The sequence below is a fragment of the Dasypus novemcinctus genome, chromosome 4 (genome assembly GCF_030445035.2).
Source record: "Dasypus novemcinctus isolate mDasNov1 chromosome 4, mDasNov1.1.hap2, whole genome shotgun sequence".
Taxonomy (NCBI): Eukaryota; Metazoa; Chordata; class Mammalia; order Cingulata; family Dasypodidae; genus Dasypus; species Dasypus novemcinctus.
In genome coordinates, this window is record NC_080676.1 from 164924573 (window position 1) to 164929263 (window position 4691).

At 53.8% G+C, this 4691-nt stretch overlaps 1 long non-coding RNA gene across 1 annotated transcript; it reads left to right on the forward strand.

Moving 5' to 3' along the window:
- Positions 1-253: 253 nt before the first annotated feature.
- Positions 254-2532, forward strand: LOC139438829 (uncharacterized). The gene is made up of 2 exons (XR_011648554.1): positions 254-1710; positions 2132-2532. It is a non-coding gene; the product is annotated as an uncharacterized lncRNA (long non-coding RNA).
- Positions 2533-4691: the final 2159 nt, after the last annotated feature.

The following is a 4691-nucleotide window of genomic DNA, read 5'->3' on the forward strand; positions in this document are numbered from 1 at the left end:
GCGTGGGGTTCACCCCCTCAAGATACCCGCTGCCATTCGACTCCAAGAGGCAGCTGCAAGGCCCCGGGAACCTGTCTGCTCACCTGGGCGCAGTCTTCAGGTGAACACTGCGACAGGAGAGGGTCAGAGACAGGTAGGAGAAGGCACTTTATAGGGATTTCCCACATGGGGGAGGGGGGGAATAAATGAAGGACCCTCACCCTTTCCACTCCACCTTCAGCCATCCTTGGCAAAGGCACTTGTTTCTTTATAAAGTCATGCTGGCAGTCTTCTTAATTAAGAGCAGCACATGCTTATATGATACTGCTTTTATAATAGCTCATATCCAAAGCCAGCTGGCCATCCCCATTTGGGCGGCAAAGAGCAACTCAGCCTGATGGCCAATCCTTAATCCAGGAGCCTGCCCCTGCCACGCCTGCTTCTGCCTCGCCACTTTGGAAGACTGCTGCCCACTCGGCCCCTCGGCCACAAAGCCGGGACTCCCTGCCGAGTCTACGTCCCCCGCACTCAATCATCAGGTAGTCCGAGTGTCTCTACCTTCGAAATACAGCCCAGCTTTGACCACTGCTCATTTCTCAAGGCGTGTCCTTGAAGAAGGTCATCTATTTTTCTGCCGGAGTTTGCAGCTAGCTGGTCATCATTGGTGGTGGAGGTGGGGTTGGGTTGGCTGGAGACAAGTAGGGGCACAGAATTATGTATTACCTCCATTTGTACCAGGCTCCAAATCTGGAACATCTCTGTGTGAGTCAGCCAAAGGGGTGCTGATGCAAAGTACCAGAACTCTGCTGGCGTTTATAAAGGGTATTTATTTAGGGTAGAAGCTTACAGTTACCAGGCCCTGAAGAGTCCATCTCAAGGTACCATAAGAGGTACTTTCTTACCAAAGCCAGCCGCTGTGTGCTGAAGCAAGATGGCGGGTGATCTCTGCCTGGTCTCGCCTTCCTTCTTCCTCCCAAGTCAGCTCTGTGGGCCCAGCTTCTTCTGACCTCAGCAGTAGGCTGGCACAGGGCTTGTTTCTTTCAGGGCCTTCTCAACTGCTCAGCTGCAAACTACCAGACAAAACCTTTTCTCTGCCTGGGGCTCCCGGATCAAAACCGACAAAGTTCTCTCCTCTTCTGTGTGTCTTCTTGAGTGAGTGTCTGTGTATATCGGCCCACCAAGGGGATGTGAAGAAACCGATCCCTCAGGCTTTGCTGGTGGGATGTTGACTGGCACAGCCACTGTGGAAAGCAGTTTGGCAGTTCCTGAAAGAGTGAAAAGAAGCACATGTGCCCCAGCAACCCCACCCCTGGGATTGCTGAGTGAAAGCACAGCCGCACAGAAAGCTGCTCATGACCTACAGAAGTGTGATTCACAGTAGCCAAAAGGGAAAATAAACCCAGGGTCCATCAATGGAGGAAGAGATGTGGCATTTGGTCTATCTGTACAAGGGAATAGTACGCAGCCAAGAAAAGGAGCAACTCTGGCCCAAGCTGCAGGTGTGAGCCTCGAAAACATCAGGCCAGGGCAGGAGCCAGCATAATAAAGCATATTGCATGATTGCATTTAGAGGAAATGTCAGAGCAGACAAATGCACGAGAGGACATGGCTTGGTGGCTGCTGGGGCTGGCAGGGGGAGTGTGGGGCAGCCGCTGCCACCACTCCCTGGAGAGGCCAGGACACAATCTCCCCGAAAACGCCATCCTGTGAACTGCTTTTTAAAAAATACAGGTAAGAGCGATTACAATATTTGCAAAATGTCCATAATTCTTGGAAAAACAATGCTCAAAACCGCCTCTACTAGTTTTCTGTTGGTCTTAGTAGAACAAACAATCCCAGCTCCTTTCTGTGGCCTCAGAGCCCTGCAATCTCTGGGTCTTCTGCCCTCATCCCCACCTCGTTCACGCGGCTACATCCCCACAGGGCTTCCAGCCATTTCTCTTCAGGTTCCCACCCTCGCTGCCCCCCCCCCCGGCTAAGAATGCCCCAGCGGAAGGAGGAGGCGGGGGCCATGGGGGAGGAGAGCGGGATGTCGGAGGGCGCTGGGGTTGCATGGGGGTGTTGTCCACTTGCCAGTGGGCCGAAGCCCTTTCCTCTACCAGCCTCTTTCCACCCTGCCCACCCCGCCCACCCCTCATTGTGCATTTTGCAGGCCCCAAGTGGCCACCGACTCGACGGGTAATTCATTTTTACGGCAGCCAGCGTGCCAGGAGGCAAGTGGAATGTGGCTGAAAGCTCTTGACTGCTCCGGTCCCAACTTTATTATTTTTTTCTCCTCCTTGCACTCCTCCCCAGTCCTCACCAAGCTCTCACCAAAGGGAAGCAGATTTATGGGAAAGGCAGGGGCATGTGGGAAAGAGCACTCAACTAGGAGTCCTGGCCTGTCCCCATTAGCACCAAGACCTCAGTCGGTGGACGCCCCAGGCCCTCTGGAACATCCCATTGTTTGCTGAGAAAGTTGGTGCTGGGCTGGAGTCCAGAGAACCAGTAAGCCATGTGGCATTGTCTGTATTTTATTTTATGTACTTAAAAAATTAAACATTAGAGACCTTCTTCAAGCTAATTTTTCTTTTGCCTTTTGGCAAATCTACTTTTTAGATTTTAATCAAACCTACTTTTAAAGTCAGTGTATATTCTTGATTGTAAACCCATCTCCTATTTCATTCCCATTTCACTGACATTTCTAGTTGCCTGCTCAATGGAACATGTGTATCTTATTCCAAGAACACGTGAAGGCGAAGGAAAAAGACCTTCGGTCACCCCAGGCAAAAGCGCCTCATCTTTTGGGATGACTCTCGCCATGTCAGCAGTTTCTGTCCTTGTTGCACTGTCCTTTGATTTGTGAGGAGCAGGGGCCAACTTTTCCACGTGGGGTGGCGGCGAGCCTCCTCTTCAGCATCGGCGCACGCAAACTCTGCTTTCCTTGTCTTGGAACAAGTAGCTCAGCAAGCGCCGAGGATGGGCTGGCAGCCGAGGGAAACGCCGGCTCCGCAGACCAGGGGGCTTGCCCTGCCGCAGGCGGGAGCAGGGGCTGGCCTCCGCTTGGCCTCCCGCTGCGCCCACTTCCCTTCACTTGGGTAGCTGCTCCCCCCACAGGGGCTTCCAGTGGTGAGGAGGGGTGGAGTGGTGGGGAGGAAGTGGGCACAGGGCCCCTGGCCGAGGGCTTTGCACAGCAGGTGCCTCTGGAGGGCGGCCGGCTCGGCTGGAGCTTCTTCACAGGAGGTGGGCCGAGGGAGGGGGCCGGAAAGGGGGCTCTCGCAGAGCTCTCTGTGGTGGGAGGGGTTTGAGAGGCCATGTGCTCCCCTTTGCAAGTGTGGCAGTCACTTTCATGGTCCCCTCTGGGGAGTAGGTGATGGTATGGGCAGGAGAAAACTGCACCTTTACTGGGCCCCGGCCCCTCAAGGTCTGGCCCAGAAAAGGAGTTGTGGGAAGAACAAAAGAATGGCCAGGGGTCAAGAGTTGTCATTGTCACCATGGTAGACCTGATGGTGTGAGCAAGTCCCTGAGAGTAATTCCGTTCCGTCAGTGGACGGAAGCGTTAGAAGCTCTCATCAATGGGACTTCTAGGAAAGAAATGAATGAATGGATGGATGGATGGACAGATGGCCAGACAGATGGAAAAATAGATGAAAGATAGATGAGAAATGAATAGATAGATGATGGATGGATGGATGGATGGATGGATGATGGATGGATAGATAGATGGTAGGTAGATGGATGGATTGGTAGATGATAGGTGGATAGATCATGGATGGATGGATGGATGGATAGATGATGAATGGATGGATAGACAGATGGTAGGTAGATGGATGGATTGGTAGATGATAGGTAGGTAGATGATGGATGGATGGATGGATGGATGATGGATGGATAGATAGATGGTAGGTAGATGATGGATTGATTGGTAGATGGTAGGTGGATAGATCATGGATGGATGGATGGATGGTTGGACGGATGGAGGGAGGGAGGGATGGAGGGAGGGATGAGTGGGTGGGTGGAGAACCCTGTGGCTGCTCCACCTTCCATCCTGGCACCTAGACTCATGGCTGTTGTACCCACTGCCAAAGGGCCCAGAAGAAGCTAAGGTCCAGAGCTCACCCAAGATGGTCCTTTTTCTGCAGAGAGGACCACGGCCTGGAACTCCCAGGAGCCTGTGAATGCAGCATCCCCCTCATCAGCGCCGGCATCCGTTGCTCTGGGGAAGTGCCCCTCTGCTCCTCACCACCATGGGAAGGCCTTCTCAGAAGGTGCTCCAGCCTTGGGCTTGGAGCCTCTGCTTGGTGTGTCCTGTGTCTCACTGTGGCCAGGGTGCTACTGTGAACAGCAGGTCACAGGTCCCTGATGCTGAGGGCATCCCTGGGGAAAAGACCACCTTGACCCATGTCTGCCAGGTGGGTGGGGCAACAGGATGGACTCACAGGGAGCTGTGAGGAACAGGCCAGACAACAAGACTGAGTCAGTCACCAAGAGTAGCCTGGATGGTGCCAAGGTACCGTTCACATCCAGCCGGGCTGGGGGGACAGTGCCGCGAGGGGGGAAGGGGCATCAGTGACAGGTGAGGGCGCTGATGTCTTTTGTCCTTGGTGAAGGAAACAGGTAGCAGCATCATAAACGACAGGCAGAGAAGGAGGCAGTGGGGGGCTGGGAGGGAGGGACAGGGGTGCCTGGGCAGAGGGGGCTCCTAGCCCAGCTCTCTGATGTTCCAGAAAAGG